Source organism: Carcharodon carcharias, chromosome 21 (genome assembly GCF_017639515.1).
Source record: "Carcharodon carcharias isolate sCarCar2 chromosome 21, sCarCar2.pri, whole genome shotgun sequence".
In the NCBI taxonomy this organism is placed as follows: domain Eukaryota; kingdom Metazoa; phylum Chordata; class Chondrichthyes; order Lamniformes; family Lamnidae; genus Carcharodon; species Carcharodon carcharias.
Genome location: NC_054487.1, coordinates 1,125,363 through 1,138,495, shown reverse-complemented (window position 1 = coordinate 1,138,495; position 13,133 = coordinate 1,125,363). Strand labels below are relative to the sequence as shown.

General features: G+C 42.5%; 3 non-coding genes across 3 annotated transcripts; 2 read left to right on the top strand and 1 right to left on the bottom strand.

Annotated features, from left to right (window-relative positions):
- Window positions 1-1,865: 1,865 nt before the first annotated feature.
- Window positions 1,866-1,938, top strand: trnak-cuu. The gene has a single exon. It is a non-coding gene; the product is annotated as a tRNA-Lys (tRNA).
- Window positions 1,939-3,096: 1,158 nt separating this feature from the next.
- Window positions 3,097-3,168, bottom strand: trnae-cuc. The gene has a single exon. It is a non-coding gene; the product is annotated as a tRNA-Glu (tRNA).
- A 7,477-nt stretch (window positions 3,169-10,645) lies between these two features.
- Window positions 10,646-10,718, top strand: trnat-ugu. The gene has a single exon. It is a non-coding gene; the product is annotated as a tRNA-Thr (tRNA).
- The last annotated feature ends 2,415 nt before the right edge of the window (window positions 10,719-13,133 follow it).

Below are 13,133 nucleotides of genomic sequence, written 5' to 3'. Positions count from 1 at the left end.
ATCGCCTCATCTCTGTTTTAAATAGGTGACCCCTTGTTTTTAAACAACGATCCCGAGTTCTCGATTCTCTCACAAGAGGTAACATCCTCTCCAAATCCACCCTGTCAAGTACCCTGAGGATCTTATATGTTTCACTGATCAGGTAAAGCTAAATACTGCAGATGCTGGTTATCTGAAATAAAAACAGAAAATGCTGGAATTCTCAGCAGATCTGGGAGTGATTGTGGAGAGAAAGACATGGTTTTCATTTCAGGTCTGTAACCTTTCATCAGAACTGCATTGCATCTGAAATGATAATTATGCCTCTCAATCCAAGGATGCTGCCAGATGTGGTCAGGGAACTCAAGAAAGCAATGAAAATCCCCTTTGAGGAATGGAATCCAATGCAAATGAAGGGTGAACTGCCCGACTGACCAGAGACAGTCAAAGCACCTTTCCCTTCTTTAAGACGCTGGAACATTGACTCTGATGTTATCAGTGAAATTAACTGACCTGAGATAGTGAAAGGATTGTCGTTACTGCATATCAGGAATTCAAACCTAATTTCGGCTTTGGGGCAATCAGAATACTTGGTAACAGACAAGACACTGAAAGGCTCGAAGGGAGGTGGCTCCATTTGTCGGAGAGCTGAATCCCAGTGACATGGATGTGTCTGCAGTGGGTGGGATCAGACTGTTTCCATGTATCCACAATGAATGTCTCACCCTTTATTTTGGAAGAATAAAACTGATAGAGCGTGATAACCATCTGTGTAGTGGCAATCTGAAGATCAGACTCACTGACACCCTGGTTGGGATACCTTGCAGTTAGGTTGGTGTAAAAGTCTGTGGCGCTATTGGTCAGCATATCTGCCTGTTAACTGAAAAGTTGATGATTCAAGGCCACCCGGGGGGGGTAAAGGTTTATCCCCCTCATCACCAATCATTGCCACACAGTTCTGGATTGTCTTTGGATACTTGGGCCGCAAGATATCTTCCCCAAAACGGTGGCAGGTCTTTTGTTGTCCAGTGAGCTCCCACAAAAAACAGCTTCTTTTTAAAATTACGTTTTCTGTCAAATACAATGAGAAAAGATTTGGATTCACTATGTACCTTCATCTAACCCATTAGAAATCCATGAAAATATTGGAATCAAACGAACCCATCAATTATTCTCTCTTCCTCAGCTCCACAGTGACTGAGACAGGGAAAAGCAGCAATATTCCTGCCCCGCACTCGCCAACCTCATGCTGCCAGCAGAAAGCGGCGACTGCAGCTTCAATCAGCGGATTACTGCCCATCCCTGAGACACAAGATACTCCAACCCAGGCTAAACCTCCCAGTACACCGAGCACAGGCTCAGGAAAATACATGCATATCATATCCCGCTCACTAAAACTTCGAGCAGCATTTACAGATAACCCGAGTGAGTGAATCACAAACAAAAGTCACACCAACTTTCTAAACTTATCACTGTAAAATTCCTTTATTTTATTGAAAAGCTGACTGTTGTGAATCTGAAAATGAGCACCATAGGATTTGTGTTACTGAGTGACTTGTTTTCCATTATTTGACCGTCAGGTTTGCAATTCAAATTGTGTTGGATATTGAATTGAATCTGATTTCAACATGAGGACACAAAGCAGGTAAATATTAAATGCAGGAGAAAATCCTGAGGAAAATGGATCGCAGTATTTGGAAGGAGGTGCAGCTAAGCAGTGAAAGATGTGAATGATGTTATTGATGATTGAGGGGAATGCATTGCAACTTTGAGTCTTTTGTAAGCTGATTACGTTCCACACTTTAAAATTCCGACCAAGCTGAGGTATCAAGTGGAAAGCAACAGGTTTATCCATGTATGTTGGGATACGCGATTGTTGTTCACATGCCTGGCTAGCTCAGTCGGTAGAGCATGAGACTCTTAATCTCAGGGTCGTGGGTTCGAGCCCCACGTTGGGTGCTAATTTTTTTTTAAATCTGATTAAGAGAATCTGATTTGGAAGCATTGACTCTCTCTCCAACTGCTGAGTTTTTCCAACATTTTCTGTGTTGTTTCATATTTCCATCATTCGCAGTAATTTGCTTTTATCTTTTTACTTTTAAATCTTGCTGCTGAAAAAAAACACCAACTAATCACTGCGGCTCCTGTGAAACTTACAAGGCAGACATTCACCACTGAAAACAACTGACACACATCAAGTTCAAAGCACTTTATTGTCGCATTTCTTCCTGCTTCTGTCCCTGCCTCGCCTCCAGCTCCCTCTGCTCGTCCAGCTCCCAGGTCAATGAGCTGCTTGATGCAGACACAGTCAGTTCGTGGGAAAGGGTAAAACTCTAGGGTAAAGAGACACCTGGATCTCATCTTCCTGATTCTCCCAGATACTGATTACAGGAATTTCCACAGTCCCGATTATCCACAGTCGCTCCCCTCCCAGTTGTTCAGCTTTTGAATTGATTTTCACACTGGATTTCAATGTGCAGAAAGCAGAGCTGTGATAAGCTTATATTGTTCAGCAGATGTACTGCAAGAAGGTGCATAACAGGCTGATGATAACAGTGCTCTTTGGACGCGGTGAGCTCCAGTGAAGGATTGGCACCATTAATGTGTCGCTCATTTAGTCTCGTGACTAATCTCGTGCTGGAAATGATAAGAAAACTCGCTGAATTTGCTCCGTGTTTTGGTTTCAAAAAAGCCGAATACAAGGTAAGAAAGTGCATCTCGCTCGAGTGGGTTACAAAATGGCAGAATGACCCGTGCTGTTGGGAAACATAAAATTATAGAAAGTCACAGCACAGAAAGTGGCCATTCGGCCGGGCGTGCTGCTTTCAAAGAGCAGTAGTGATTGGTTGATCCATCAGGAATGATATTTGTGCCAATGCAAACAGTAGGCAGCCAGATTCGTACTGCTCCCATCCATATTTTGCCTCACACCAACATTTCTATGGTCTGTGCCTTGCAAACAGCCCTTCTCCTCTTCCCTTCACTGCCACTCACGAGTGTGATGTTTTCCAAATCTGAGGCGAAACTTCAACTTTCACTTCTCTGATTATGGTGGAGTTTTTAAGCGTTTTAATCAGAGTGACCAACACTCGTTTCAACAAATACAATAAATCAACATTCCCTGACCGGGAATCGAACCCGGGCTGCGGCGGTGAGAGCGCCAAATCCTAACCACTAGACCACCAGGGAAGCTGCTTCGATATTTTTCGATTCGGCTTATCTACGCTGCTTTTGCCTATTGTTTTTCAGTTCAGATCTCTTTCAGCACAAAACTGCTTGTTTAGGTTCAAGATAAACGACTTCGTCAGCCAATGAAAACAACAGTTGCTGTGAGCTGGAACATGAAACCGACAGTGAGATGAAATAGTCCCTTATGCGTAACTTTCAATTTCCAAAACCCTCCACCCTGTTCGCTGAGCAGTGATTGGCTGCCGTGTTCCCTGCATGAGAACAATGACTCTCCTTCAGAAAGTACTTCAATAAAAGCAAAATACTGGAAATCTGAAATAAAAACATTAAACGCAGGTATAACTCAGCAGGTCTGACAGCGTCTGTGGAAAGCAAAACCTGCTGAGTTTCTCAAGCATTTTCTGTTTTTTATTTCAAAAAGTGCTTAATTGGCTTGAAAGTGGTTTCAGACATCCGCTGGTCAGGAATGCGCTGTATAAAGGCAAGTCTGTCTTTCCTTCACTATCTTTAAATCCCAATCCTGTGGTTACTGACCCCCATCGGTGGAAACAGTTTCTCCCTATCTGCACCATTAAGCCGCCCGTCCCCACTGCCCCCACCCACCTCATTTTGAACAGCTCAATGAAATCTCCATTTAAACTTCTTTGCTCTAAAGAGAACAATCCCGGTCTCTATAATCTCTCCACAAAACTGAATTTCCTCATCCCTGGACATGATGTAAGGCAGAGGATTGAGACGAGATTTTGGAAAATATTGTCAGTTGGCAGGTGGGAAAATGGAGAAGGAACCAAAACAGAAAACCCAGTCTCCATCTTTGTGAATCTTTAGAAACTCTTTGGGAACCAGAATCAGAGAGGAGAATGAAGGGTGAACTGTCCGACTGACCAGGGACAGTCAAGGCACCTTTCCCTTCTTTAAGACGCTGGAACATGGATTCTGATGTTATCAGTGAAATTAACTGATTTGAGACATTGAAAGGGTTCTCGTTACTGCACATCAGGAATTCAAACCTAATTTCGGCTTCGGGACAATCAGAATACTTGGTTACAGTCAAGACACGCCAAGGCTCGAAGAGAGAAGGCACCGGTTGTAAGAGAGCTGGTTCCCGGTGACATTGATGTGTCAGCAGTGGATGGTATCAGACTGTTTCCATGTATCCACAATGAATGTCCTACTCTTTATTTTGGAAGAGTAAAAATGATAGAGATAATTGTCTTTCCAGTAGCAGCAATCTGAAGCATTAACTCATTCATACCGTTGGTGACGTCTGCATCAGTCTCTGTGGCGCAATTGATCAGCGCCTTCGGCTGTTAACCGAAAGGTTGGTAGTTAGAGACCACTCGGGGCAAAGCCTTTACTGTTTTCTCCCCATCAGCATTGATTATCACACAGTTCCGGCCTGTCATTGGCTACTTGCGCTGAAATGAAAGACCCCCAAAATGTTGCCAGTTCCACTGTTATTAAGTGAGCTCCCAGGTAAGTGCCTTTTTTCGAATATTAATTGCAAATATAATGAAAAAACAATTAGACATACCATGTACCGATATCTTGCAATATTGTGGAAATTTATGAAGCTATTGGATTGAAACAAACTCATCAATGATTCTCTCTTCCTCAGCTCCACAGTGAGTGAGACAGGGAAAAGCAGAAAAGCAGCAATATTCCGGCCCCGCACTCTCCAATCACCCGCTGCCAGCAGAAAGCAGTGACTGCAGCTTCAGTCAGCGGGTCACTGCCCATCCCTGGAACGCAAGATTCTCCAACCAGGGCCAAACCTCCCAATACACCGAGCACAGGCTCAGGAAAACACAGGTAGATTATATCACGCTCACTAAACCTCCGAGCAGCATTTACAGAATACCAGAGTGAGCAAGTCACAAATGAAAGTCATACCAACTTTCTAAATGTTTTCACTGTAAAACTCCTTCATTTTATTGAAAAGTTAACTGTTGTGAATCTGAAAATGAGCATCATGTGATTTGTGTTACTGGATGACTTGTTTTCCATTGTTTGTCCGTCAGGTTTGTAATTCAAATTGTGTTGGATATTGAAGCGATTCTGATTTCAAAATGAGGTCACAAAGCAGCTAAACATTAAATCCAGAAACAAATCCTGAGGAAAATGGATCACAATGTTTGGAAGGAGGTGCAGCTGAGAAGTGGAAGCTGTGAATGGTGTAATTGATGAATGAGTGAAAAGCACTGGATCCTTGGTCAATCACCGTAGCCGAGTGGTTAAAAGGATGGTTCTAAAATCCATTGGAGTCTCCGCAGGTAAATTCAAACCTTACCGAATGTTCTTCTTATTATTGCTGATTTCAACCAGGTGTCCACTGAACTCCCGGATCAATGGAAGAAAAAACATCCAAAATTCTCCTGATTTCTGGACTCTAAGGGAATGAAGGGCGATCGGGTTCGGGTGAGAAATTGGTGTTGAGGTTGGGGATCTGCCATGATCTTATTAAGTGACGGAGGAAGCTTGTGGGGCCTTATGAAGTATTCCTGCTGCTTTGCTCCTGTTCTGTTTTAAGATGCAACAACAGACAAAGCAATGGGCAATAACATCCTGAGCTCGGTAATTCAGCTGAGTTTAAGGTTTCACTCTTTATTGAGACGTGGTTTGTAATTCCACTGCTGCTAAAATTGTGCTGTTGGTCGAAAAGGTGCCAGCTCACAGTTTGAGCAGATGTGTGCGGTATTTCACCTCTCCACCCTCCCAGGAGCTGTTTGACCACACACAGTCAGTTGGTGCAAACATAATACACAATGTAAAAAACAAAAAACCACGTATGCTGGAAGTCCAAAACGAAAACAGAAACAGAAATATCTGGAAAAACTCAGCAGGTCTAGCAGCATCGGTGGAGAAGAGTACAGTTGACGTTTTGAGTCCTCATGACCTTTCAACAGAACCATTCATTCTGTTGAAGGGTCATGAGGACTCGAAACGTCAACTGTACTCTTCTCTGCCGATGCTGCTAGACCTACTGAGTTTTTCCAGGTATTTCTGTTTCTGTTTTTGTAATGCACAATGTGATCGGTTTACAGATAACAGGCTAAAGAGACACCAGGATCTTCCTGATTCCCCCAGGTACTGATCACAGGAATGTGCACAGTGCCGATTATCCACAGTCACATTCTCCTTCCAGTCTTGTCTACATTGTTCAGCTTTGAAATACTTCGTATTTTCACACTGGATTTCAATGTGAAGAAAGCAGAGCCGTGATAAGCTTATATTGTTCAGCAGATATACTGCAAGAAGTTACATAACAGGCTGATGGTAACAGTGCTCTTTGGACGCAGTGAACTCCAGGGAAGGATTGGCACCATTAATGTGTCGTTCAATTAGTCTCGTGACAAATCTCCTGCTATAAATGACAAGGAATCTCGCTGAATTTGCTCCATGCTTTGGTTTCAAAAGAGACGAATGCAAGGTATAAAGTAGATCTCGCTCGAGTGCGTTATAAAATGGCAGAATGACTGTAAGCACCCGTGCTGTTGGGAAACATAAAATTATAGAAAGTTACAGCATAGAAAGAGGTCATTCGGCCTCGATGAGCAGATGTGCTGCTTTTAAAGAACAGTTGTGATTGGTTGATCCATCAGGTGTGATATTTTTGTCAATGCAAACAGTAGGCACCAAAATTTGCCCTTCTCCCACCCATATTTTGCCTGGCACCACCATCCCTCTGGCCAATGCTTTGCAACCAGCCCTTCTTTTGCCCTTCTTTCACTCTGCTTCTGTCTTTGTTCCCGGCCTGTTCCAAGTGTGATATTTCCAGCTCTGAGGCGAAACTTCAACTGATTCTGGTGGAGCTGCTAAATATTTTCAATCAATAAGTAATTAATACTCATTTTGACAATTCCACAAGCTCAATAAATTTGCATTCCCTAACCGGGAATCAAACCCTGGCTGTGAAAGCAGCAAATCCTGACTACTAGACCACCAGGGAAACTGCTAAACTTATTTCAGTTTGGTTTATTGACGCTGCTTTTATCCCTGTTTCTATTTTGAATAGAATGAATTCTTCAGTCAATGAGAACAACGGTTTCTGTAAGCTGGAACCTGAAATTGACAGTGAGGTGAAATAGCCCCACAAGCTGCTCATGTACAACTTTCAATTTCCAAGACCCACCAACATCATTACTGCAGCTCCTGTGAAACTGACAAGGGAACATACGGCAGAAATTTATCACTGAAAGTAACAGAGACACATCCAATTCTAAACACTTTCATGTCACATTTGTTTCTGCTTCTGTCCCTTTCTCGCCTCCAGCTCCCTCTGCCCGTCCAGCTCCCAGGTCAATTAGCTGCTTGATGCAGGCACAGTCAGTTCATGAACCTAAGCCTATCCTGGAAATCAGGGATAGAGAATATGGGACCCAAGGATTTTAGAAAGAATGAGTTTGCAGATGACATGGTAAAGATAATCTGGGATCTCATCTTCCTGATTCTCCCAGATACTCATGACAGGAATGTGCACAGTGCCGATTATCCACAGTTGCAGACTCCTTCCAGTCTTGTGCACGTAGTTGAGCTTTGAACCCAATCGCAAGAGCGGATTATAAAATGGCAGAATGAGTGTGAAAGAAGTGGTGTTGGGAAATATCAAATTACAGAAAGTTACAGCAAAGAAAGAGGCCATTCGGCCCTGTGTGCTGCTTTCAAAGAACTCCAAAGAAGAGTCACATGGAATTGAAACATTAACTCTATTTCTCTCTCCAGAAATATTGCCAGACATGCTGAACTTTTTCCAGCGTTTTCTGTTTTCACTTCAGATTTCCCGACATCCACAGTATTTTGCTTTCCCCTCTTGATTTCTAGCTCAATGACAATGCCAATAGGCCATCTCCTGAATGCTCACAAATGAATAAGAAAATACGGATGTGTTTGGGTGGGTTTTCTCCTATTTAAAATGATAAATCCTTAGGCAGCAAAGGTTCGAACTCATGTGTTAATTTTTAACAACAAATGTAAATTATTGAACATTCACTCACACTTAAATGAACAAGTTTGGATCATACTCTTGCCCAGCTTCAAACCGCTCTGCCACATGTGAAATGACCATGACCCCCCACTGTCCTGCACAAACCCTGCGCTGTAAAGAGCCCAATGGAGCTGTCTGGAATGTTAAACGGTGACGTCATGCAGCAGCACTTTGGGTCTTTGTTTTGAAGAAATGGAATTCGGCTGTTCTCATTAGGAATGCTGGAGACAGACTGATCAACAAGGTCATCATCAAATGGCACAGCGCAGTAAGAGGCCATAAGATGGAAGCAAAATATTGTAGATGCTGGAAATATGAACTTAAAACATAAAATGCTGGAAAAACTCAGCAGGTCTGGCAACATATGTGGAGAGAGAAGCTGAGTTAACGTTCTGAGTCCGTATGTCTCTTCTTCAGAGTCATGCCGACTCGTAGCATCATATCTTCACCCCATCATATCTGTGCCAGCTATTTTTAAAGAGCTAACCAATTCGTCTCAAATTCCTTCTCTCTTTACTTAAACCTGATTTTTCCCCCTTTCAATCATTCTCCATTTCTCGCTTGAAGAAGGAGTTTCTGCAGAATCCATGCACAGTTTTCCTTAGTTATCAAAGTTTCCCTGACCCAATGACACGAAGAGTTGGACTAGGATTCCTCATACAGTTTTCGATAAATCTTTATTTATTTATGCAATTGATTTCATATCGAATTACAAAAGAACTTTATTCTGATCAAGCAGGTCATCGCTATTTCTGAGCTGATATCGACAATCTAATTCCATTTTCTCTACAAACTGGAGAGCTGCATTCAGGTTCCAGTCTCTGGAGGAGTGAGTCCGAAGCCCACCACTCCCAAATTTTCAGCTGTTTCCCACTTTCGGGGACATTAGGAATTCCCTTTGGGTGAGCAAGAGACAAGTCCAGTTCAATTCGGGGGGTGGGGGGCGGGTTGTGGTCCTTCATTTTGACAGGGCAAACGAGGAGAGACAATGTAAATAGATTTTTTTTTGAAAAATATACTTTATTCATAAAATATCTGGAAGAACATTGACAATGTAAATAGAAATTGGTGTGGGGGAAAGGCGGTATGTGGAATAGGTTTAGTTGCTCTTCTTGAGGCCAACACAGGCACAACGGGCCGAACGACTCACTTTATAGTCATCTTGGATTTGATATGAAAGTGTTTTCCCTAAGTAAGGGCTATTAGTCGCGGACGGTTTTGAGAGCGATGTTCCTGACATCCATCGGGGTTTCCCCAATGTTGGTTTGCTGACTGCTGTTCTCATTTTTCCCGGTTTTAACCAGATGCCAACATAATAGTTATCGGGTAAATAGAATCAAATAAAAACTCCCGCGCTTTCTTATTTCCATTCATCTGCAAGGATTTGCGAATTCTGCAGACAGAAAAGGAACAAAACTGAACCAGTTTGGTGACATCCTTTCTTTCTGGGTGTTTGTCTCTCCTTAGGCCTCTGTCACTCTCGGTGTACATGTCAGTGTGTGTTCCTGTGTGTGTCAATGAGCTTCAGTTCCCCATTTTTACCAAACCACACTTTATTCACCTTAGTTGTGTGGCTTCATATTAACATCGTAGAGAGAAAATAAAAACAGGTTTAAAAGGGTCAAGAGGAATTTTCTTTCTGTATTTCTGAGTGGAGACTGTTCAGCTACTCAGTGTCCACATGCTACAAAGGGGAGGGCGATTGAAATTTTCACTGAGCAGCATTTAAACAGACACCGGGTCCTTGTGGCCGAGTAGTTAAGGCAATGGACACATCGAGAGAATGAATGTGCAAATACAAATTGTCCAAACTGATATTCCTTGGACATTAGGGACTGTCTTTCTTCTCGAAGCTGTTCCACGTGTGACATTTGCAGCTCTGATGTGAAACTTCAACTCTCACTCCACTGATTCGGGCGGAGCTGTTGTGCCTTTTCCATTTCCAATCAATAATTAAATCAGGCTTGTTTTAACAGTTTGTACCAGATCAATAAACCTTCATTGCCTGGCCGGGAATCGAGTCCAGGCCACGGCGGTGAAAGGGCTGAATCCTTACCTCTAAATCACGAGGAAAGTTCTCTATTACTCTTGCAACGTGCTTTACCTACGCCACATTCGCTATTTTTCAGACACTTTCACCAGAGATAAGTTTCTCCCACAGAATGTTATCATAAATGACATCTTCGGGCAATGACAGCCACTGTTTTTAAAGGGTGAGCTGCAGTGAAGGGTTGGCGCCAATAAAGTGTCGTTCAACTGGTCTGGTTCCAAATCCTGTGCTGGAATTAAAGAAAAACTTTGAAATTGCTCAGTGCCTTGACTTCCAAAGCGAGAATGTAAGAAAGTACATTCCCCATTGTGTGTAATAAAATGTCGGAATGACTGGGAAATGTTGCTGGGAGAGATAAAATTATAGACAGTTACAGCAAAGAAAGAACGTTGTCTTATTCCTCGTTCTACTAGTAGACTTGCTGTGACAGTGCACTGATAGTTGGCTCCATAGCTCAGTGGTTAGAGCACTGGTCTTGTAAACAAGGGGTCATGAGTTCAATTCTCACTAGGGCCTATAGTTTAAATTTATGAATTTTGGTAGCAAGGTCACCTTAAAAAGATATCGGAAAGTCATGTGAATGGCCAACAAGATGGCAGATGGAGTATAATGTAGGCAGCTGCGAACATGTTCACTTGATTGTAATAATTAGAACAACAGAATGCTTTTGAAAGGTGAAAAATGTCTAAGTTCAGAGAGACCTGGTTGTGCTCGTACAAGGAACGTAGAAAGTTAGCATGCAGGGGCAGCAACAAATTAGGAAGGTCAATGGCATGTTGGCCTTTATTACAAGGGGATTGGAGAGCAAGAATAAATAAGTCTTGTAACAGGGTTTTGGTGAGGCTGCATCTAGAATCCCGTGTGCTGTTTTCATCTCCACATTTATAAAAGGAAGTACTGGCAGTGGAGAAGTGCAGGGAAGGTTCACTAAATTGGTCTCTGGAACGAGGTGGCTGTCCTATGATGAGAGGCTGAATAAATTGGGCTTTTATTCTCTGGAGTTTAGAAGAATGAAAGACAATCTCATTGAAACCTGTAAAATTCTGAGAGGGCTTGATAGGGTGGACACAGAGAGATTGTTTCCCCTGGTCGGGGAATCTAAAACACTGGGATACAGTCTCTGGGTAAAGGCCAAATAATTTAGGGCTGAGATGAGGAGAAATTACTTCACCCAAAGGGTTGTGAATCTTTGAATTCTCTACCCAGAGGGTTGTGGATGCTCCATCATTGAATCCATTTAAGGCTGGGATGGACAGATGTTTGGTCTCTCGGGGAATTAAGGGATATGCAGAATGGGCAGGATAATGGAGTTGAAGCTGAAGATCAGCCATGATTGAATTGAATGATGGAACAAGCTCAAAGGGCCGTGTAACCTACTCCTGCTCCTATTTCTTGTGTTCATGATAAAGACAATAATTCATGTTATAATAAAAACAGAAAGTGCTGGAAGTTCTCAACAGGTCTGACAGCAAATATGAAGGGAGAAACAGGGTTAAGGTTTCGAGTTTAATATGATTGTATTTCAAACGATAAATTGGCTGCTAGTTACATTTTGCACAATATCGAGACAAGGAATGGAACCCAAGCGGTGAAAGCCCAGAATCTGAACCATTAGGGTGTTTCTACAGCATACTCTTTGAACGAAATTAGCTTCCAACTGAAGGTTTAATGGTTTAAGACCACCTAGGATCAAGTAGACTCCCTCTCTCCCCGCTTCTACTTATATTACCAGCACAATTCTGCTTTGTGTCCTTTGGCTACAAGGAAATATTGTCCAAACTTTGCCAGTTCTGCTGTTATTCAGTAAGTTCCCACACAAATAGATTTATGAATATTCATTTCAAATAAATCGAGAAAATTGAACACAAATGTGCATAACATCCAACCTATTAGAAAGATTGGGCAAAAAACTACGAATAGAAATTGATTCTCTGATTGCATATACCGAACTGGAACCCACCATCACACCGCATGCATCCACTGTCTGTTTAAATGTTGCACAGTGAATATTTCAATCTTCCTCCGCTGTGAAATGTATGGGCACTGAATCAATAAGCAGTCTCCACTTAAATAAACACAGAAAGCGTCAATCTCCTCCTTCAACTTTTACACCTGTTGTTATTCTCTGTACCATTTACCATTAAGATATATAATGAAATTGAATAAAGTTTGCAGTAGTAAAAATGTGCTTGCCCCTCAGTAACTGAACCACATTGACACACACAGACATATACACCGAGAGTGACAGCGGGAAAGGGTTTGTCTCTAAGGAGAGGCAAACTCTCAGGAAAAAGGATGCCACTAATTAACTCAGCTTTGTTCCAATATTGACTGCAGATTCTGTGAATGCTTAGAGATAAACAGGAAAGAAGGAACACAGAAGTGAAGCAGGAAAAACAGACGGGAGTGTCCGGAAGGTTCTGACTCCACTTAGCAATAACTAATCCTGGAGGTTCCAAAAGGAAGGAACACTGAGCAGTGCAATCGGCAGGATGCAAACCTGCATGGGCAGATCCCAGTGGAGTTCCAATCCATGGCCTTAATCACTCAGCTATGACTGGAGATCTCAAACTGGAAAAATGTTGTTCATGTAAAATCATGGAAATGTTACAGCAGAAACTGAGAGCATTCAGCCCCACCTATTCCCATTCACCTTGCAATTCCTACAGCCTCCCTTGCTCTCGCTACCAAGACAAACCACTTCATATGTCAATGCCCCGAGCTTATCCCACGGGATTTGATGAAACATTTGAAAGGACGAACCACCAGAAACTTTGGCAGGGATGAGATTCAAATCCATGACTCGATAGAGACTGCAGCCTAAATCCAGCCTTGGACCAGTCGCACACGCTACTGCTGGCAATATGATAGTTACCATTGACTTGAGTGGTATCGGTTCTGAATTAGATCATAACAACTAGGGACAGGAAT